At 37.4% G+C, this 24,804-nt stretch overlaps 2 pseudogenes; one reads left to right on the top strand and one right to left on the bottom strand.

Annotated features, from left to right (window-relative positions):
* The window catches only part of LOC148522667 (uncharacterized), a 360,297-nt pseudogene that overhangs the window by 167,255 nt on the left and 168,238 nt on the right, over window positions 1–24,804 (bottom strand).
* Window positions 15,802–24,804, top strand: part of LOC148522668 (uncharacterized) — a 48,244-nt pseudogene continuing 39,241 nt past the window's right edge.

Raw genomic sequence — 24,804 nt, 5'->3', positions numbered from 1 at the left:
GGGTGAAAACTGTTAGCTATTAAAAGTGTATTACAGTCTGTTGGTTTAGAAAAATTAGATGTGTGAATTTTACCATCTTCTATAGTTACCCTTACATCCAAAAGATGGATCTCACTAGAACTGATATTGTGTGTAAAATTGATTGGTGAATCCATCTGATTGATGTTGTTGATGGTGGATACAAGCAATGCCTCATCACCTGTCCAAATGAGGAACAGGTCATCTATGAACCTTGTGTACATAAAAGTGTGTCACCTGATGCACAAGGTTCAGTATGTACAGTATGTATGTGTTTGTATTCCAATGAAATTAGATAATATAATAAAGACATAGGGGTAGATTTACTAACCTGAATTTTACTAATTCCACCAAATATCTGTGGCTGTGAGCAATGGATTTAAAGTAGCAATATAAATGAGTGGTAACAAAGACTGTATTAGCATTTATTTCTATTGCCACTTTAAATCCATATAGTTCAGTTTTCTACAGGAAAACAGTCTGATTGAAGTTTTTTAAAAGGAATAAGTTTTTCAGCATGGAATATGCATGATGTAATATGTGTTATAAAATACAGTATGCTGTTTCTGCATGTTTAGGGCAAAAAAAAATTCTTTAAGTGTTCCAATACAAAAATAAAGAAAGATCAGTGATCTCGTCCACCAGGCTCCACAGCAACTGTCTCCATAGTTTTCAATAGAGATGTTATTTAAAAGATCTTCTAAGATGAACTGTGTGGGCCTTACCTTCATACAGGGGTGTATATAGGGGTCTGAGCACCCCTGGCAAAGAAAGGGATTGCCCACCCACCCCCCTCCTTTTTATAGGAATAATTATACTTTTGAATTCTAACTTAAATATTTTCAAATAAAAACAAAAGTAATCAGTTTGGAAAGAACTTAAACTCTATATTAAGCTATCTGGTGCCTTCTATGAATAATAGGCACACAGGTAATGAACTACTGCACAAACTTCTTACCCCATTACCTTCCTACTCATCCCCCTTACTAAACTATGGGTGGTATTCAATTGTTATAGAGCACCCAATCTCCTGTCTAAAGTGATGGGAGATCGTGGGGCACTATTCAATTGTTGCTGTTTTTTGTGCTGATCACACCCAAAGTGGTTGGGTTTAGCTGCGTAAAGCAGCTTCCCCCGACCAAAGTGCTGGGCATGACCTCAAAAAGTGATGTTTGGGCAGTAACTCACAAAATAATATGGGAACTGTATGTATAGTTCTCAGATTATATTTGATTACTTATAATTAGAGATGAGCAGGTTTGGATCTCAGCGATCCAAACACACCTGAATTTTGAGATCCGGGGCGAGAACCAAACATACATTCGGTTCCCCTACCTGCCCCGGATCTCAAACCAAGTCAAAACCATAAAGATGAAATCTCACGGCTCACAAGCTTACGTCTCTATGTATATAAGGGACCACGCGGTGGCCGCCATTTCACTCCAGCTGTGGAGACTGAACAGGGAGAGTGGGTAGTGTAGGGCAGGGAGAGGTAGTACTTACCTGTGCTGGTGCTTTGCTGGTGCGGTCTGCTGTTTCCTGGGCTGATGCACTGCTGATCCATTTGGTGCTGTCACTGCTATGCTATCTGCTGTGTACATCTGGGCTGGTGCTGTTGCTGATCCATCTGGGCTGCTGCTGTACTATCTGCTGCATCCATTTGGGCTGATGCTGATCCATCTGGGCTGGTGCTGTACTGTCTGCTGCATCCATCTGGGCCCAAGTTCTGGACCAGAAAAAAAAGAAAAAAAAAGTGTATTTTGCCTATTTTTTTTTAGTGTGTGAGTGTTAGGCTTAGCCGCACAAGATACAGAAATGTAACATTAGTGCTCCCCGACTCCAGTTATCATCAATCTGTGCTCAGGGCCCAAGTTCTGGACCCCCCCAAAATAGTGTATTTTGGCTATTTATTTTCTGTGTGTGCATGTTAGGCTTAGCCACACAAGATACAGCAGCAATGCAAGTTTCAACCTAGTGCTGCATGACTCCAGTTATCATCAATCTGTGCTTTGGGCCCAAGTGTTGAACCCGAAAAACAAACAAAAAAAAACAAATTTTGTATTTTGTCTATTTTTTTCTGTGTGTGCATGTTAGGCTTAGCTGCATAAGATACAGCAATGCAACCTAGTGCTGCCCAACTCCAGTCATCATCAATCTTTGCTCTGGGCCCAAGTTCTGGACCTGAAAAAAAGAATAAAACAAATAGTGTCTTTTTTTGTCTAATTTTTTTCTATGTGTGTGGATGTTAGGCTTAGTCGCACAAGAACAAGATACAGCCAGCAACACAAGTTGCAACCTAGTGCTGCCCGACTACAGTCATCATCAATCTGTGCTCTGGGCCCAAGTTGTGGACCTGGAAAGAAAATAATAAAAAATAATGTCTTTTGTCCATTTTTTTCTTTGTGTGTGCATGTTAGGCATAGCCTCATAAGAACAAGATACAGCCAGCAATGCAAGCTGCAACCTAGTGCTGCCCGACTCCATTTGTCATCAATTGGTGCTCTGGGTCCAAGTTCTGGACCCCCCCCAAAAAAACTATTTTCTTTTGTATAATTTATTTCTGTGTGTGCATGACTGCACATGTGTGAATTTTGTAACCGCACCTTGGTAACACTATTGGTGCTTGTGACACTGCCTCATGACAGCAGAAAATATGGAGGACTGTCACATAACAGGAGAACAAGGCCAAGAACCACATGTTGTAGCTGCTGCCAGCAGTCATCATGATGATGCAAGGCTGTCAACTTCCTCATCCTCTATGAAGGTCCATGCCCCAGGGCTTAAGTCACACTATGGATATGGTAAAGCTACTTTTACTGTAGTAAAGAAAAAAATTGAAAGGCAAGTTGCCTTTAGATAAACAAACAATTGGCAATATGCCATTCACTACACAAAGTGGCAAGGAAGGGATAAGGCCTTGGCCTTTATTTATGATGACTGCTGGTTCTGATAGCCCTTCTGCTTGTAGCAGTAGTGGTGGTGGTACCACTAAAAAAATGTAAGTTGTTAAGAAAAGTAAGACAGCTCCGGAAAAATCAACTATGTGCCCTGAGAAATTGAAATCACAAATCCCTGAGGAGAGTGCAAGTGTGTCCGCAATTGCCATGTGTGAGCCAGACCTAAATACTAGTGTACTGGAGGATACTCCAAGTTCCAACATTTGTGTGCCCTCTGCACACAAATGTTGCAGATATAGTCAGTGAGGATGCTTCTATGGAATTGGACATGGAGGAGGAGGATATTTTTGTAGTTGAAGGTGCTAAGGATGATGAGGATGTTGATGATGAAGATGTTGGTGATGAGGATGTTAATACCGAGGATGTCCTTTGTGTAAGTAAGGCAACAGCTGTTGCCCATGGATTGAAATAGCCAAACCCTTTGTTGTCATGCCAGGGCAAAAGACAAAAAATCCACTTCTCACGTGTGGAATTATTTCCACCCCAATCCAGACAACAGTTGTCAAGCCATATGTAACCATTGCCAAGCAACAGTGAGCAGAGGGAGGGACCTAAACCACCTAGGAAACTCCTCCTTGTTACCTCATTTGTAGCGCATTCATCAAATATCAAAGTGTATGTCGCCAAGTTCCAAAACTCAAAATGTAACAAGTCCAGTGTCACCTACCTGCACCCTCTCTGTGGGATCCAAATACCTTCGATCTCTACTACCAATATCTGCATCATCAACATCCTCATTCATCTTCGGGAGTAGTCCTGCTGCATCCAATGTTGTTATTCGAAACATGATTGACTCCTCTCCGATCTGTGATTCCTCAGAAGGATCCTTGATGACTACACCTGTTGTTGTGAGCGGTTCTTTATCCCAGAAGGGAACCAGGCAGTTGTCTACTTGTAGAGTATCCTCCAAAACACAAAGATCTATCAAACAATCATTTACAAGGGCAAACAAGTATGACATCAGTCACCAAGTTGCACAGCAGATTACTGATGCCATAACAGCTATGCTAATGTTAGATGTGCATCCAGTATCCGCCATTACTGCAGTGGGTTTTCAACAGTTAATTGAGGTCCTGTGTCCTAGCTACCAGATCCCTTCTAGATTCCTCTTCACTAGAATAGCAATTCCAAGTCTGTACAAGGACATTAAAAAAACCCTTATTAATGTCCTCAGAAATGCCGTTGTATCCACTGTCCACTTGACCACTGATATGTGGACAAGTGGGACAGGGCAAACTAAGGATTACATGACTGTGATATCCCACTGGGTATGTGTATTGCCTACAACAGCAACAGTAGCAGCAACATCTACCAAAAGACAGCTAATACAGAGGCAGGCTACTCTTTGTATAACTGGCTTCACTAAGAGGCATACCACTGAGAACCTCTTAGAAATACTCATGGAAATCATTGCTAAATGAATTACCCCACTTGGACTCTCCTCTGGATTTGTAATTTCAGACATTGCCAACAGTATTGTGAGAGCATTACATGTGGGTGAATTCCAACATGTCCCATGTTTTGCTCACACAATTAATTTGGTGGTGCAACATTTTTTTAAAAATGACAGGGACTTGCAGGAGATGCTCTCGTTGGTCCACAAAATATCCAGACATTTTAGACATTCGGCAACCGCTTGTTGAAGATTGCATGACCAGTAGGTACTGTTAAATTTTCCCTGCCATCAGCTAAAGCCAGAGATAGTAACTCGGTAGAATTCTACCCTCTATATGCTTCAGTGGATGGAAGAACAGCAAAAGGCCATCCAGTGCTATACAACAGCCTATGACATAGGCCATCGAGGGGGAATGCACCTTACTCAACTGCAGAGGAGAATTACTTCTGTGTTGTGCAAGGTTCTCAAACCCTTTGAACTTGCCACACGTGAAGTTAAGTCAGACACTGCCAGCTTCAGTCAGGTCATTCCCCTCATCAGACTTTTGCAAAAACAGCTGGAGATACTGAAGAAGTAGCTGAAATGGAGCGATTGCACAAGGTATATTGGACTGGTGGATCAAGCCCTTGATTCACTTCACCAGGATCCAAGAGTCGTCATTCTATTGAAATCTGAAAAATATATTTTGGCAACCATTCTGGATCCTATGTTTAAGTCCTACCTTGTAAGTTTTTTTCCAATAGAACAAATCTAAAACTATGCAAAGAGCTGTTGATAAAAAAATTGTCAACTGCAGCCGCAAGTGAAACGCCATCATTTTCTCCTTCAGTTTCTGCAGCTGCCAGGAAAAAACTCAATTTTCCCTACAGAATGCCTGCTGGTCATGCAGATTGTTCACCAAAAAAATTACAGCTGTTCATGCCTGAGAGAACTGACTATGAGTGACATGTCTACCGTGATTATGTGTGATACGGTCTCCATTCACAGAATGATGGAGGACTATTTCAGAGATAACATCCTAATAGGCATGTCAGACAGTCCCTTTCAGTACTGGCAGGAAAAAGTTGCAATTTGGAGTCCCATACACAAACTGGCTTTGCATTACTTAAGTTGCCAACCCTCCAGTGTGTACTCCAAAAGAGTTTTCAGTGCAGCTGACAACCTTATCAGTAATCGGCGTAGGTGGTTACTTCCTCAAAATGTGGAAAAGATGATGAAGGAAGACCTCTACCAACAATTACATCAACAAATTAAAGAGGTGCCTATGCTGGATTCCAGCAGGGACAAATTAATATTGTGTGAAGAAGAGGATGTACACTGATGGGGAAGATGAGGATGACAACAACTTGTAATGTAAAGCCAGTTTGTGTATGGGATCATTTTCATTTCCATGTCCAATGCACATTGGCAGCTTGTTTTATCAGGGTCCAAACAAACCAACCATTTCAGCCACAATTGGCAGTCCTTGTCGCAGAAATAATTGGTTTGTAAAATTGTGAATATCCTGTTTCGTATACAACATAAGGGTGAGTGGGAGTGCCTGGGACTATTCCATCTTGCACCTTTTTCCTTCCCATTATGTGCTGGTTGGGGCATTGCTGCCTGACATATCAAATGAATGTTATGGTTGGTTAGGAACCAATGATTTGTTTTTAAATTAATTTATTATCAATTTTATAGCCAAGGGCTGCACCATTTAATTTATTTGTATTAATTATTCAGTCAGGGGCTGCACCCAATGAATTGATTTTTACTTTTTTAATTAAAGTATTATTAATTATTCAGCCTAGAGCTGCACCAATTAATTGTTTTTTATTAATTTATTATCAATTTTACAGCCAGGGGCTGCACCAATGAATTTCTTTTTATTATTAGTTATTCAGCCCGGGGCTGTACCAATGTATTGTTTTTAATTAATTTATTATCAATTTTATAGCCAGGGGCTGCACCAACTATTAACTATCAATTCTTCAATCCTCAAGGGTATACCAACCATCATATTTGCACAGTCCTCAACTATATTAATAATTATATAAATTGAGCCAGCAAGCTGGATAATACCTTTTGGCCCATTACTAGATGAAAGAATCAATATTGTAAGCTGTGAGGTGGTCAAAATTGACTGAAAATGAGTGGAAATAAATGTTATTGAGGTTATTAATACTGTAGGAACAAAAAAAGGCCAATTTTATGTGATTTTAGCTGTTTTTTTATTTTTTAAGAAAAAATCCATATCCAAAACCAAAACCCGAAAACTAAACACGGAGTTGAGGCTTTGGCAAAACTAATCCAGATCCAAAACCAGGGGAGATCCAGTTCCAACACCAAAACATGGGGTCCGGTGCAAATCTATTATACATAATAATATTTAAAAACATTCACAAACATTTGTAGATTTTTTTGTTGATATTTTCTTATTATGAATACTGTCAACTATGATTTGCTTTAGCTATAAATAAATTTTGCATTGAAAAAAAACTAAAGTATCCAGATATTACATTGTACAATATAATATTCAACATATTATATGGGATGCAATGTAGAGAGATGTTTAAGAAGCATTATGAAAAGTAATTTAATTGTATAGTAAATGTGTTACTATATTTATCAGCACTTATAGTCTTCCACTTAAATTGTATTAGCAAGATATATCATGACAGGAATAATTTATTTGTTCCAAAATATTGTAAATGGACCTTCATCTGGGCATTTACTTACATTTAAGTAAAAAATGCTGGACTACATGTGCAGCACAGCTATATATTCTCTATCACTGCTCTTGAATCAGTTGTATTTTATTAATAACCCTATTCACTAGTATCACTGTGGTACCCACTATGTAATATATATATATATATATATATATACATACAATCGAGATGTGTCCACACTTCACGTTATATTATCATAGGTTGCTGGAGTGACCAACTCATAACAAAAAAACAGGTCCTTTATACAAAAATGAAAAAATAGGGGTGCACTCAACAGTCTTCACAGGATATATTCTTTATTCCAACAGTAAAAAGAATTACAAATTAAACAAGATCAATGTTTCGGTCCTAAGTGCCAACTCCACCCTTAGGACCGAAACGTTGATCTTGTTAAAGATGTAATACTTTTTACTGTCGGAATAAAGATTAATTCCTGTAAAGACTGGTGAGTGCACCCCTATTTTTTCACATATATATATATATATATACACATATATAGGGGGCACTTTATATCACTAAAATATCAAGTTTTTCACATCCATTCATGTAGTTTGTTTGTGTTAGTTACCATGGTCCCTAGCTGCATCTGATGATGTCACTTCTGGTATAACATAGTTGCAGCTGCTGGGTGAGGCTGATAACATTGGTCAACTGACAGGACCTGGTCTCATTGGGAGATGAGGGTATGTGATATGTTTTGTATTATTATTTAAGACTGTATATGTACACTTATTTGTATTGATGTCCTGAGGAAGGAGACTCACTCCCTGAAATATCAAATCAATAAATGACCCTGTTATAGGGCTCACTGTTTTCACAGACTCAGTGTGCTGTCTCTTTGCTTTTATTCATATTGAAGGGTCTGACACTCTAGGATGGCACCTGAGCAAAGTGCTATATAGTTGGCATGGAGTACCGGGGCCTGTTATTGGTATATAAATATGTGGGACAACATTTTATTAAACCTATTAATTAAGTTACTTCTCCTGTCATTGCTGTTGTGGCTTCAGTGTGGTGGGGGAAGGGGAGAGGAGTTTTTAAATTTTAGGAATTTAAAAAATTAATATGTGTAAATAATGCAATTATGATTGTGTGGCACCACGAGATAAATTGTATGCAAGGTTTAGCAATAAAGAACTATGCAAGAGGCTTATGGTACATTGAGGAAAAATCCAGGTTCTCTAAGTTGAAAGTCAGTACCACATGGTGAGAGTAGAGAAATAACATGGAGAAAGCTGACTCTCATGACCTCTGAGAGTATGGAATAATACTTTAGAACCTCTCCAGCAGTCATTAAATCAGATATAATATAGACAAATCAATGGAAATTCTCGCAATAAAATGTTACTTAAATCCACTGGTCTGTGGGGAGGTTCAAGGCATGTTGACAATGCTTGTGGCAATAGTTGACCATGATGGCAACATTAGATATCAAACTTATTATCATATCACAGAGAATACATTTTGTTACTTGAATCTTATGCAGAGTACAAAAATAGTACCAATTGTCAGCAAACACTCTAGGATGTGTAAGAATAGAATGATCAGCAGCTCGTCCCTATGAGTGAGAGTGAAAGTACCATATAACAGCTAGGTCAGCTAAAGAAAAAGTATCAATCTGTATAATATAAAATAGTGGCTATTAATATGTTTTTGTCATTGGATAGTGTACATTAACAGGTGCTTTTGGTACAGCAATCCAGGATGGTGTGTAACTGTGCCATCAGTACTCACCACCTCAAACAATAGCAATAATCTACAGGCCTTTAGTTGCACTTTTTAGATTAAGTATCAATGCCCATAACTGTATTACATCTATCCAGCATCAGATGAAAGAGTACCACTCGCAAGACTTGGCAGCAGCTGTAACTGTTCCAGCTCAACAAGTGTGGCAATTAAGGCTGAAGCTTCAGTGTGGGGACCAGGCCAGAGTACAAGGAGGCCATGGATCCTGACAAAGTGTCAGCGGATGGTGCTGCAAGAGGAAAGAAGGTGGTGGAGTTGATATGCACCCAGGTGAGAATTTTTTCTTCACTTAAAAACCTGTTCATGTTTTCAATCATTGGGAGCTCCTCCACTCCTTTTATATACAGGAAATAACAGTCCATTTTACTAGATCAGTAAATTTAATTCTCTATTATTTTTTAGCTGGTGCATGAATCCCCTCCTTTTTATTCCCTGATTAAATTGTAAAATAGCCCAAATTTTCCATAGTTAAAAAACATTTTTTAATCTTATTTGTATTTATATTGTATGAGGTTTATTATTTTTTTAATAACAAACTGCTAAAACTGGAGGCCCTACAGTGGGTGTTTGACTGCCAAATAATACCCCATAAAGATTAAATGTTTTCTGCTGCTTAAAACCCAATTGTTTCATCCTGTTTGTATTAATTATAAGCCTAACATAGAGGAGTAGTGTTGAAACCTAATTTCTCTTATAAAATATATTAGTACTTGCAGAAATATAGGGTGATGTGGTTGTAGGACACCCACAACACCCTGTTTTTCTGTCAAAACAATTACAAATATTAAACATTGATAATAGTATTATATTGATATTATATAATATTCGTAGATAATATCTGACTTGCAAGTTTCTCCATTGCCCATATAATTGTGCATTCATCTGTTGTAAAACCAAATATCTGAATTCCTGTTGTCAAGTGAGAATTAATTTGCCCAAACACTTATAAAATATAAAGAAGAGTATGCATAGAATATGAAATTTCTCTGAAACCATAATAAAGATCCCTTAGGTTTAAAATGTATAAGTTAGGGAAAATCATAGCTTGTTGAAGAGGAGGCAACATAGCGACTGCACTTAAAAGGAATGAAAACTATACAGATTTACTCTCTAAAAACTCTAAAACCATTAGGTCTCTATATTGACATTGAACTCAATGTAATTGTATAATATTATCTTTTACATATTTTTACATATTCATCTTATTAATTTACATCTTTGACATAGGTATTATAAACATTATTTATGTACGAACCCCACTATTTTTTAAGAGCAGAATTTGACCTTTGAAAAAGTAAAACATGAGCTTACCACTAATTTTAGCAATATGTTTTTGTTTACTTCCCTTAAAGTTTCAGTAAAAAAGGAAGAGAAGAGAAAAGTGCAACCAGCGGGCAGCATCAGTGCAGGCAGAATTAGCATTTTAGCTGGCAATTATGTCAAGGACAGTTGAAATCATCAATGGAGCTGTGGCGAGCCGTGCGGACTCCATTCCAGGAAACAGGCAAACTGGACAGACACTGCCAGTGGTCCAGGCAACAAAACACAATGTAGGGACAGTTAGGGTGATTCCCTATATCCATGCTCAAACTGGACATTGTTGACTAAGCACCTGCATCTACCTTATAGACCACTAAAAGACTGTTTACATTTTCATGTCTTTGTAAAATTATATGTCAAGTTATGCTCATAAACTGTAAAAAAAGCGCTCCGTGGTGTTTAAGGGAGATATAGTGGCCTAACACCTTAAATTAAATGTTCAAAAAACCCATAATTATATATAAGAACAGTCACATTGGGAGTAATAAGAAGCTGGTATGCAAAAACTTGAGGCCGGGTGTTAAGGACTCAAGTCCCTGGAGGCACAAATGAGTTTATATGACAGAGAATGTTTGGTATTTAGGAATCAGTATATAATATAACGATATAAAGGTCAATATCCAGGTGGGCAAGAACTGTCGCCGGGGATTGATCTTATAAATAAATGATTAAATCAGTTGGGCAAAAACTGTTGGCCGAATCTTGCAAAATAACAGATGTGCTTTGTCCAGGATTTGGATAGAAATGGCCTCCTTCTCCACTGCTCGCAAATACCTCAGAAAAGGAACGCAGTATCAGAGTGACAGGTACACTAGAATGCAGTGTTATGGGTAAGGAATGATTGCTTACCTGATCATGATGTCTGCTGGTTCTGCACGTATATGCGTCTGCAGATGCTGTATGCAAGTATCAGTGGGTGGCCTATAGTGGGTAATGAAAACTGGATATGCTGGACTTAATAGAAATACAACTGTTTAATAAACAGTATATGGACAGGTATACCCTTCAAACAGGGATTGCAAATTTAAAAGTACATAGATAAGGAAAGTAATGTCCCAACGCGTTTCATCTCCTTTAGAGACTTCTTCAAGGGCAAATGTCCTTTAGTGTAACTCTGTCTCCTTATATACTAATTGTGGTAAACCATCTATTACTCTCTGCTGTGTTAGCGCCGCACTTCCGGGTGTTACTTCCGGGTTGCGCGCGCACACTTGCAGCAGCTGGTGGGTCAGGGTGTCCCCTAGTGTGTGTAGCCTGTTTCAATTAGACTCTTGTGGCCGCGTGATGTCCGCGTCATTGTTTGTGATGATGGGTGGAAGCTAAGCAGCGTTTTAACCTGCTTCACTGTCCTCATCAGTGGTGGCGGCCATCTTTGGTGAGACTAGTGCTTTAATTATACGCGAGATATCGCCATAACTCGATTGCACTCTTGTAATAGTAAATGAGAATGGCATGTTATTCTAACTTGCCTCTGTATCCTTATTCATGCTGGCAGCCTACTTAGGTGGAATATAGTGCATAAATTATAACAATCATATGCCAGAAAATTATAGTTACAGCTAGGATCATAACTATCAGAATGTAATGCATGTCGGTAAATGCACTGAATCACACATAGCTAGAGTGACTATCCCTAATGGAATTCAAGACCCATTTGTCGGCCTTACTGATGAAGATTAATGAAAATTAAAAAAAAAAAAATAAAATTTACAAAAGAGAACCCAGACCTCAAAGATGTATAATAGAGTTAATTAATTAGCCAATTACTCAATCAGTCAATCAGTCAAATGAGTAGTCCCCAATACAAAAGGGGAAATATCAAGTAATATCAAGGGTGAAGGGCTGCTTTAAAGATACATGGAAAATTCATGATAGTGCCCCCATATATGGAAATCAATATGAGTGTTAATGCACCTATAAGTAACTTTGCACATAGATAGGTGGGGACTACATATAGTTCTTAATATGGAATTTCCAGAGAAATGTCTTGTGTCGTGTTGTGGTCACAAATCAGGGATCTATATTAAGACCTTCCGAGTATAAGGTTTGTAGGTTATAAATCCATCGGCTCTCTGCACGATTTATGATGACTAGTTTGTTACCTCCCCTCCAATTATAGTTTATTTTGTCAATACCCATGAATTTCAAACCCTTAGGGTTTCCTTGATGGACAGATTTGAAGTGTTCAGAAACACTATGGTTCTCAAAGCCTATGCGGATGTTCCTGCAATGTTCATAAATCCTTATTTTAAGGGGTCTTGTGGTTCGTCCTACATATTGAAGCCCACATGGGCATTCCAGAAGATATATAAGGTTATCGCTATCACATGACATATTGCCCCTAATTTTGTATTCCTTTTTTGTTTGATAAGATGTTATTGTGCTTATGGGTTTAATACTAGTATAACCCAGTAGTTTGCAATTAGAGCATCTACCAAAATTGTAGAACCCATCTCTGACAGCAGTCCCCTCAAATGTCCTCTGTCTTACTTTGTTATTTACTTGGAGATGATTGTGTACTATTTTTTTCTTTATATCGGGAGCTTTTTTAAAAACCACATCCGGTTTAGCCTGCACTATTGTCTTCAAACTATTGTCCATCTGAAGTATATGCCAGTGTTTTCTGAGGATGTTCTTTATTTTATTTGAAGCACCTGTATATTCCGTCACAAAGTATACTTTGTCATGTTTATTTGTCATAGTTGATGGCTCTTGCTCGCGGTAATGTAGTAATTGTTCTCTGGGTCTAGTTTCAAGTTCTTTAAATGCAGCTTGTACTGACTTCATATTATAATTTTTCTCTTTAAATTTATGTGTCAGGTCTAGACCCTGTTTAGTATAATCTTCTAATTTAGTACAGTTTCGTCTCAGACGGGTGAATTGACCTTTGGGGATCCCGTTTATCCAACTAGGATGGTGATTGCTCTGTGCCAGGATGTAGCTATTAACATCTACTGCCTTGTGGTGGGTCTTAGTATGAAGTCTAGTATCATGGATAAAAATCTCCAAATCTAGGAAATTTATGCTTGTCTTACTGTACACTGAGGTAAACTTATACAAGACTTCCTGACCTATATCAATGTTAATGATAATAATCTGAAGTTTACCTCAGTGTACAGTAAGACAAGCATAAATGTCCTAGATTCCTGTGCCAGTTTGCCATTATTAAGTTATGCTCATGCATATTGTTTTTAACTGTTTTTAGCTGTGCTTTCTTGTTTTTATTCTTTTATATAATTTAATATACATTTTAAAGTTATTTTTTTTAAATACATTCATACATTTTTCTATCTAGAACAATACCCTGATTATTATGATTACCTTTTTTTAACTGAGTATCTTAGAAAGTTTTCATTTTTATTGCAGTTTATCCAACTTAAATGTTAGACAATAACGAGCAAGAATTATGATTAACTCATTGTGGCTCAACATTTTCAACCTTTATAGTTACTCAAGGATTTAATTGAAAAACAAGTTTTGGGGTGCAATTGCAAAAACTATTTTTCATAATTTTTTTCTTTTAAAATAAATAAATACATTGGCATCAACTTCACTATTGATATTTGTCTAAGAAACTATAATCAAGCACATATATTACAATGTCATTAAGATAATGAGAAACCTAATTTTAATCAGGTTTGTGCAAACTTTTGTATGTTTGCACAAGTCCTCCCTCCAGTGTGGGCGCTACACACTGGAGGGAGGACTTGTGATGAGTATTTTCTTGATAACCTGCTGTTTTTGCCATGATGAACTATTGCTATGACTTTGCGCACAAGCCCCTCTAATAACCTTGATATTTGTTCTACATTGGATTAATACATTTTTCTATGGACTAACATGGATGTGCTGACTCCTCTTTTCTCTGTATATATATATATATATATATATATATATATATACAGTCAGGTGCATAAATATTGGGACATTGACAGAATTTTCATATTTTGGCCTCTATTCACCACCACAATGGCTTTGAAATGAAACAAACAAGATGTGCTTTAACTGCAGACTTTCAGATTTAATTTGAGAGTAATTACATCCAAATCAGGTGAACGGTGTAGGAATTACAACGGTTTCTATATGTGCCTCCCACTTTTTAAGGGGCCAAAACTAATGGGACTAACAACTCAAAAGCTAGTTCATGGACAGGTATGGGCTATTCCCTTGTTATTTCATTAAAGTTGTGCTCAGAACTTACTTAGGACCAAATTGTGGGACCAAAGTTTAACATACTCATACTTTTTTTATCGGAATATATATATATATATATATATATATATATATATATATATATATATATATATATATATATACAGGTTGAGTCTCCCATATCCAAAATGCTTGGGACCAGGGGTATTTTGGATATTGGAATATTCCGTATTTTGGAATAATTGCATACCATATTGAAATGTCTTAGGAATAGGGCCAAATCTAAACACTGAATACATTTATGATTTATATACACCTTATACACACAGCCTGCAGGTAATTTTATACAATATTTTCAATAATTTGGTGGCTCAAACAAAGTTTGTGTACATATATTAAATTCATGTATGTGTCATATACACCTTATACACACAGCCTATAGGTCATTTTATACTTTATTTTTAATAATTTTGTGCCTTAAACAAAGTTTGTCTACATTAAACCATCAAAAATCAAAGTTTTCACTATCTCAGTCATACCAAAAATATTCCGTATTTCGGAATATTCTGTATTTCGGAATATTTGGATATGGGAGACTCAACCTGTATATATATATATATATATATATATATATTCTCTGTCAGGATGGTGGATTCATGTGTATAATATTGTTATATATTATTTATCAGTGCTGATAAAGTTTTCCAAAATGTATGTTTTATTAGCATAGTTCAAATTATAACAATATATGTGATATCATTCTTCTCAACTGTCTCCCATGGGAGGTGAGTGCTCTCTTTTCTGTAGTAAATGTTAAGGGGTATCTAGTTGGCAGTTTCTTCATAGAATCTTAAATATTACTCTGTGTTTCAGTTTAGTATATATTGTGATAACTTGCGGTAATAAGCTCAGTAGAGTGGTCAGTGGTGCAGTGAGTAGGGACATAACAAAGATGAACACATAGCTTTTCAGATTTAAATGAAAATAAATTGAACTTACTGTCAGCATTCAGTTACAAAAATTGTAAACAACCTAGCCCCACACTCTAAATGCTCTACCTTGATCCTAGAACCCTGCCTGGCTTGCAGGCCTGGACACAAGCCTCCTGGCCTGACTTCTACTCACAGACTTAAATATGTCTAGTCCTCACTGCCTGACTGCAGGTTACCTCTATAAAATAACTCTATTACTGTAAAGGTAAATTTAAAGCCTAAATTTTAATGCTTTAAAAATGTACTTTTTCTTATAGGACAATTGAGCAGGATTCCTACTAAGAATATTAGAAGACACTGTGTAAAGGGACATTGTTATCTGATTATATCAACTACAGACATTTTTTCTTCTTACACCTCTAGAGGACGCACAAAAGCTATTTTCAGTTTCTATATTAAAGAAAACTTCTACAGCTAATTCATCTCTCATTTATTACATTATGAAACTCATACGAGATAAACCACATCTGTGCTCTGAGTGTGACAATTGCTTTACAAATAAATCAAACCTTCTTAGACATCAGATGATTCACAGAGGAGAGAAACCACATCTGTGCTCTGAGTGTTACAAAAGATATTCACGCAAATCACAGCTTCTCAGACATCAGTTAATTCACACATGAGAAAAACCATTTACATGTTCTGAATGTAGAAAATGTTTTTCCCGTAATTCACTCCTTGTTAAACATCCGAAGATTCATACAGGAGAGAAACCATTTACATGTTCTGAATGCAGCAAGTGTTCTACTGACAAATCATATCTTGTTATACATGAGAGGAGTCACACAGGAGAGAAACCATTTAAATGCTCTGAATGTAGCAAGTGTTTTGCTGAAAAACAGTATCTTGTAATACATCAGAGGATTCATACAGGGGAGAAACCACTTAAATGTTTTGAATGTAACAAGTGTTTCACTGATAAGTCACAACTTATTGGACATCAGAGAATTCACACAGGAGAAAAAACATCTACATGCTCTGAATGTAGTAAGTGTTTTAAGATGGAAATGGATCTTGCTGTGCATCAAAGGAGTCACACAGGAGAGAAGCCATATAAATGTTCTGAATGCAGCAAAAGTTTTACTACAAAGATAACACTTATTAATCACACGATGAATCACTCTGATGATCTGAATGTAGCATAAGTTTCTTTAGTAGGTTAACCTGTATAACTTCAATATAGTTACAAGTGAGTTCATTTTCATTTTCTGACTGTGGCAAGTGTTTTATATAAAAAAGCTTGTTAGTGAATGGAGAGAAGAAATATCTATACTTGATTCTCTGTACCAGTGTAATGCATTAAAAATGTATATGGCAAAACTCACACGAATTTCATGAAATATTTTTTTTTTGTAAATATAATTTTTCACTATCATGGCATAAGGCCATGCTATTACTGACAGCTAATTCAATAGAATTCAACACACAAGAGAGATAATAGCAGTTATCTTGGAGTATTGCACTGGTTTACATATTATTTTTATTTTATTAAAAGGACCAATATCCATATAAAAAAACAAGTGAAATAGTAGAACATAAAACATAGTAAGAAAAGTGACAAATAGGTGTGAATAAGTAATAAATAAATCAATGGGTCTGGTGTAAGAGTTGATTATGCCTCTGTTAGTGCGACTGATCTCTGTAACATACAGCTGTTCTCCTCTTTGTATCCATCAAATAATTATAGTAGCTAATTTCAGTACTTTTTTCCATGTGGTTGATTTGTTAAATGCAATTTCCTCACATCTATGAATAAGTGTGACTATATGTTATAGTTACAGAACCACTGGACTTGCAGTTTTTTGTTTCCAGCCACATTGGGATACATTCAAAAATACACAAGTCCAGGGCAAGATGAGGTTTTGAGATGACTGAGTTGCAGAGATTTGATGGCATTTCCAGACTTTTACATTTTACATTTACACCCCCCTAATATTGACCCCTATGACAGGCTATATGTATTGGACAATTATATAGGATCCCTGCACACTGCCCTGCCTCAACCTACAGTTTACTAATCTTTTTTCTACCTCCTTATTCATTCTATTGCTTCTACTTCTATTGCTGCCTTACTTATTATTATTATTATTATCATCCTTTATTTATATGGCGCCACAAGGGTTCCACAGCGCCTTACAAAGTACAAAAACAAATGAGCACACAAGACAACAGTTATTAACAGTACAGACAATGCAGGACAAGTACATGATTTATAAACAATGCTGCATAACAACTAAATAAGCAGCAGGGTGTCAGTAAGCAGTTTTAGGCACCATTGTAAATGAAAGTAAAAGTAAGGCAAGAAGAAGCACGTGAGGAAAGAGGGCCCTGCTCATGAGAGCTTACATTCTGAGGGGAGGGTCAGACAAACAGGGGTGACACAGATGGGCTAGATAGTGAGGAAGGAGCATAGAGTAGTGGGTTAGGATGAGCGCTGGAAAGCATTGAGGAAGAAATGGGTCTTGAGGGCCCAGTTGAAGATTAAGAGCCAGGAAGCCAAGTGATGGAGGAATTTTGCAGGAGCAGTGGTGTCAGAGGGGTAAATCCAGGGTTTGGTGATGGCAAGGAGAATCATGGCATTACAGATGAAGTGCTCATGAACAGGGACCAGTTTATTATAGACAAAACTGGCTTTCCAGAGGGAACAGGAGAAAGGGACAGAGTTAAGAGGCGAGAGGAGAATGAGATTATTAGGGTTGATGTAGTGTGGAGGTGATATTGATCTAGAGAAGGGGGATAAGGAGTGTGGGGTTATATGGCTGGCTTCTGAATAAGGAAGGTGACAGGAGGTCTGTGCTATGCACTATATTGTAATCATGGGAGTTATTTAAGGGGTCATGTGCTGCTAACAGTTTTGTTCCAAATAGAAAAAAATCAAGCAGAAGATTATTTATCATTAACGTTCAGCAAATGTATTTTCCATTTTTTTTGCTTTGCTGGTGCGAAAATGTAAACACAGGGTTTTCTTGCCAATCAGGGAATTCAATTAGTCACGATAAAGCTATAAAATGCATAAAATGGCAATAAGTGTATATTTGTGTCATTTTAACCCACTTTTAGAAAAACACTTCAAAATACACCTCTAACACCCACCTGTAATCTTAAAAGCACATGTCCCATTTATAAAGCTCCCCCAATTTAACTGTCACACAGCATTTAATATAGGTGAACAGGTTCTGGTTTCTAAAAACCAAAAGCACACGAACTTCCTGTATCCAAAGGTATCTGAGTGCAGACTTGGTATCTTCATTGGGCTTAAATGAGGCAAAACTTCATCTTCTCGATGTTGGATCTCATGTGTTTTGGTTCTATATAAGTCCCCTCTGAAGTGATTTGGAGATATATAATTTACAATAAGTCATTGTGAAGTTCCTGCTGATATGAAGAACAATAAGAGCAGCTCCTTCTGGTAAAACTCTGCCTAGACAATAGGGAAATGTTTACTGATTATAATGGTTCCTGATGACTTTTATGCATACAACCAAAGTCAGTCCTCTTATGAGGAAAAAAGTGGAATACATTCCATTAGATACCCCTACTATGCCATAAATTGTATTCAAGAGTGATTTACCTTATCTACCAGAGAAGTTTATATAATCATGGCCAGCATTGTATTTTTTTTACAGCCAAAGATCTTATACTGTATGCCTTAGTAACCATCTTAGGGTGCTGAGCTGCAGAAAACCGTCATTCAGTATGGATGCACAGTGGGAGGGGAATCGCTGCAGCTATGGTCATTTTAGTGCATGAGAACAACTTCTATAAGCTGCACTAATTCAACATTGTGTATTGTCTAATTTATGTCCTACCACAGCTTCAAAAAAGGCCATAGCAGTATCCAAAACCTGTTGCTGCTCCCAGATAATTATAAGGATAAAGGTATCCTGCTACAACTTAATGATAACTGCCTGATTGTTACCCCTGACAAAAATTGCTGACACCAACCCTGTATGGTGAGACCTCACTGTGTGACTAAGGTGGTAAATGGATGGACATAAATAAGACAATTGCATTAGTGCAGCTCATAGAGTTTTGGTCATATGCACTTTAATGAACCAAGCTGCAGTGGTTCCCTTCCAACTGTGCATCTGTACTGATTGCTAGATTTCCACAGCTCAGCACTCTGAGCCAGCTACTGAGGCAAATAACATCTCCATCTTACAGAAAAAGACAGTGCTGGCTGTGATTATATAAACTTCACTGCTAGTCCAGGTAAATAACTCTGGAATACAATTTATAGAGAATACTGGGAACCAAATGGCAGGTATCCCACTGTTCTCCTCAAAAGAGGACTGACTTTAATTATATGTGTAACAGTCAGCAGAATCCCATTATAATCACTACACTTTTTTTGATCAGCTCTGTATGTTATGGTAGGTAATCTAGGCGCTAGATGGTACTATTGATTGCACATATACAATATAAGTAGCTGCCTCCCTTAAAAGAGGAAATGGCAATCCTCAATGCAAACAAACAGGATAAATAATAAACAGGTAGAGCTGCTAAATGTTTATGGAACAAACCATAAAATATAAATACAAATATATAAATTTAATAGGGATAAATTCCACAACATATATTCCCCTTTGGAGTATGAAAGTAGCATAAAAATAAATGCACATCAATCACCGTGTACACATATAAATAAATGATTGAAATAGGTAAAATGAATTAGATCAAGATATATGTGTCTATTCGTTGACTAGAGTTCTGTGTGCAATACACAATAGCCAGTGAAATGTATCACATAAAATGTAACATTGTGCACAAACAGCTCTCAAGAATAAGTAACAGTGACTGTGTGAATAAATTCAGTATTGCTGAATTTTCCCTTACGAAACTTTGCAATATGAATTGAAATGTTAGAAAGCACATACGTGTTTGCAGTCTCTTGCTTATTATTGTTGAAGTCTTGTGAGCGCCGCTGACATGTTTGGAGCATATGCATGGTGTATATTGTTACACACAGAAGGCACCTGGGAACGTTATTATAATTTGTGGACGTGCCGGCTGATTTTTGGATACACACACACATATATATATACGCCCCACAAGAAAGGACAATTGGTTGTCACTCAATAAAGGTTGCCACAAATGCTTGGGATATATGACCTGTTATTCCCTTATCAGTGGTAAATTTTTTTCTCACCCTCATAGTGGACAGAATTTTTTTTTAAACATAGATTGACCTGTAATTTGGATCATGTGATCTATTTCCTCACATGCTCTTGTGGGCTAATGTATGTGTGGAAAATGATTTACATATTTAAAGAGTGGATGATGCAACATTGTTACTCCATACATCTTGCCTACACCACTGGCACCACGGATAAACCTGTGTTGCTACATTTCTTGAAAGAACACCACTATATGATTATTGATTGGATCCCACCATTGATCTGAGGTGGGGATAGAAGTTTACAACTTCTAAAACGTGAAGCAAGATGGATCCATCAATTGGATACAGTGGCTCCAGAAGGACTAAATGAGATGAATCCCTTGAAAATTTTCATCTAGCTAGCTCTGAAACTTTTGGGGGCATTGATACGTAGAAGGTATATTTAGCTATATGTACTTAATGGTACTGAAGTGTTCTGTGTTCACATCTTCCACTTGGGTATTTATTACCATGTATTTTTATTTGTTAATGTTTGTATTGTTGATTGCGTGTACGTATGCATTATTATGCTGGTACACATATATGATCTTTGTTTGATCTTTTTTAATCTTTAAATGTTATGCATCATCTATTGTGGTATATACTGTAGTTATATGTTATTTTAATATGCTTAGACTGGAATGATATTCTGCTAAGTGTACAGAGGTAACACATATGGACATTATTTTCCAAAAGTGATGTGCCCACTATGGTGACGGCTTGCGGTTCACTGATAAGAGTGATGAAATGCAAGCTGAGTACTGATTGACATCAGGGGGTGTGGTGATGCCTCAGAGTGGGTTTGAGCTCATGTATGCAGCGATTGCTGTGAGAGGGCTGTGTGGCTTCCATTTGTATACAGCTACCACTATCTGGCTGGGCGGTCCACATCCCCGTGATTTGGGATGAACAATTATTTGGCTGTTCCTGTATTGGGCCACCTCGGCACCCATATGACAACAGTGGCATGCTACTTCTGGTTTGCATATCTTTAACATTCAGCAAATGTATTTTACATCTCTTTTTGCTTTGCTGGTGCAAAAATGTAAACACAGGGTTTTCTTGCCAATCACAGAATTCAATTAGTCACGATAAAGCTACAAAATGTATAAAACGGCTCTAAGTGTATATTTTTCAAAAAAAACCTTCAAAATACACCTCTAACACCCACCTGCAATCTTAAAAGCACATGTCCCATTTATAAAGCACCCCCATTTAACTGTCACACAGCATTTAATAGAGATGAGCAGGTTCTGGTTTCTAAAATTCGAAAGCACCCAAACTTCAGGTATCTAATGGTATCTGAGTGCAGACTTGATTATCTTCATTGGGCTTAAATGCCAAAATGAGGCAAAACGTAATCTTCTCGATGTTTGATCTCATGTGTTTTGGTTTTATATAAGTCCCTTTAGAAGTGATTTGGTGATATATATTTTACAATAAGTCATTGTGAAGTTCCTGATGATATAAAGAACAATAAGAGCAGCTCCTTCTGGTAAAACTCTGGCTAGACAATAGGGAAATGTTTACTGATTATAATGGTTCCTGATGAATGTTATGCATATAATCAAAGTCAGTCCTCTTATGAGGAAAAAAGTGGGATACATTCCATTAGATACCCCTACTATGCCATAAATTGTATTCCCGAGTGATTTACCTGACCTACCAGAGAAGTTTATATAATCACAGCCAGTATTGTATATTTTTTACTGCCAAAGATCTTATACTGTATGCCTTAGTAACCATCTTAGGGTGCTGAGCTACAGAAATCCGTCATTCAGTATGGATGCACAGTGGGAGGGGAGTCGCTGCAGCTCTGTTCATTTTAGTGCATGAGAACAACTTCTATAAGCTGCACTAATTCAACATTGTGTATTGTCTAATTTATGTCCTACAACAGCTTCAAAAAAGGCCACAGCAGTATCCAAAACATGTTGCTGCTCCAAGCTAACATATAAGGAAAAATTTACCCTCCTGCAACTGAATTAATTCTGCCTGATTGTTACCCCTGTCAAAAATTACTGACACCAACCCTGTATGGTGAGACCTCACTGTGTGACTAAAGTGGTAAAAGGATGGACATAAAAAAGACTCTATTGAATTAGTGCACCTCATAGAGTTTGGTCACATGAACTATAATGAACCGAGCTGCAGTGGTTCCCTTCCTACTGTGCATCTGTACTGATTGCTAGATTTCCACAGCTCAGCACTCTGAGCCGGCTACTGAGGCAAATAAAATCTCCATCTAACAGAAAAAGACAGTGCTGGCTGTGATTATATAAACTTCACTGCTAGACCAGGTAACTTACTCTGGAATACAATTTATAGAGTATACTGGGAACTGAATGGAAGGTATCCCACTGTTCTCCTCAAAAGATGACTGATTTTGATTATATGTTTAACAGTCAGCAAAATCCCATTATAATCACTACACTTTTTTTACCAGCTCCAGAGCCTGATCAGCTCCATATAAAATGGCAGGTAAAATCTAGGTGCTAGATGGTACTATTGATTGCACATCAATCACCGTGTACACATATAAATAAATGATTGAAATAGGTAAAATGAATTAGATCAAGATATATGTGTCTATTCGTTGACCAGAGTTCTGTGTGCAATACACAATAGCCTGTGAAATGTATCACATAAAATGTAACATTGTAGACAAAGAGCTCTCAAGAATAAGTAACAGTCACTGTGTGAATAAATCCAGTATTGCCGGCTTAGGTAATAAAAGTCTATGTGCATGGAATGCTTTTATTTGTTATTTGAATATTTTATAAATATATGAAAAATTTATATTTTAACATATTGCCCAAAATGAAGTTTACCTGTGCATTTGCATTGTAATTTTTTGCATTGTTTGCAGCATTTCTACAATAAAGACCAGATTAATGTCTCTGCTGAACAGTAGATGAAGAATTGCTTGGTATGTGACCACACCATCTACATAAAAAATATTATTTTTTATTATTATGATATTTTTTATGTAGATGGTGTGGTCACATACCAAGGGCACCCCAGATGGTCGAGTGCCGTGGATTGAGCCTGTCGTTTATTAAAATTTTGTGGTCACACTTGCTAGGGCACCCTGTTTTTCAAATGTAAGACAAACTTTTTTCTTTTTCCAGGTGCTCATTAACTGATAGCCCTGGGTGCGGTCCTGTCTCTTTAAGGCAGGGCCCAGTTTCATGTTTAAAATGTATGCAAGCTTGAGGCCAAGATGGCAGATCAAGTTCATTTGTCTGAGAATCAGTGTAGGGACTGGCTAGATGGGAATGACCGTGAAGCGGTGGCCAGCTTAACAAATTATTGCAATATTTTGGAACCAACATTCCCTATGTTCAAAGGATTTGCAGTTTGAAAAGCATGTGAGTGCCAAGTTTGTATGATATTTTTTATGTAGATGGTGTGGTCACATACCAAGGGCACCCCAGATGGTTGAGTGCCGTGGATTGAGCCTGTCGTTTATTTAAATTTTGTGGTCACACTTGCTAGGGCACCCTGTTTTTCAAATGTAAGACAAACTTTTTTCTTTTTCCAGGTGCTCATTAACTGATAGCCCTGGGTGCGGTCCTGTCTCTTTAAGGCAGGGCCCAGTTTCATGTTTAAAATGTATGCAAGCTTGAGGCCAAGATGGCAGATCAAGTTCATTTGTCTGAGAATCAGTGTAGGGACTGGCTAGATGGGAATGACCGTGAAGCGGTGGCCAGCTTAACAAATTATTGCAATATTTTGGAACCAACATTCCCTATGTTCAAAGGATTTGCAGTTTGAAAAGCATGTGAGTGCCGAGTTTGTATGATATTTTTTATGTAGATGGTGTGGTCACATACCAAGGGCACCCCAGATGGTTGAGTGCCGTGGATTGAGCCTGTCGTTTAATTAAATTTTGTGGTCACACTTGCTAGGGCACCCTGTTTTTCAAATGTAAGACAAACTTTTTTCTTTTTCCAGGTGCTCATTAACTGACAGCCCTGGGTGCGGTCCTGTCTCTTTAAGGCAGGACCCAGTTTCATGTTTAAAATGTATGCAAGCTTGAGGCCAAGATGGCAGATCAAGTTCATTTGTCTGAGAATCAGTGTAGGGACTGGCTAGATGGGAATGACCGTGAAGCGGTGGCCAGCTTAACAAATGATTGCAATATTTTGGAACCAACATTCCCTATGTTCAAAATAGTTCAGTTTGAAAAGCATGTGAGTGCCGAGTTTGTATTTTTTATGTAGATGGTGTGGTCACATACCAAGGGCACCCCAGATGGTTGAGTGCCGTGGATTGAGCCTGTCGTTTATTTATATATATATATATATATATATATATATATATCAGTACTGTGGGGTCATGTGTGTCCTCT

The sequence above is a fragment of the Taudactylus pleione genome, unplaced genomic scaffold (assembly GCF_031769625.1).
Source record: "Taudactylus pleione unplaced genomic scaffold, aTauple2 ptg000145l, whole genome shotgun sequence".
Classification (NCBI taxonomy): domain Eukaryota; kingdom Metazoa; phylum Chordata; class Amphibia; order Anura; family Myobatrachidae; genus Taudactylus; species Taudactylus pleione.
This window is presented reverse-complemented; position numbering and strand designations above follow the sequence as displayed.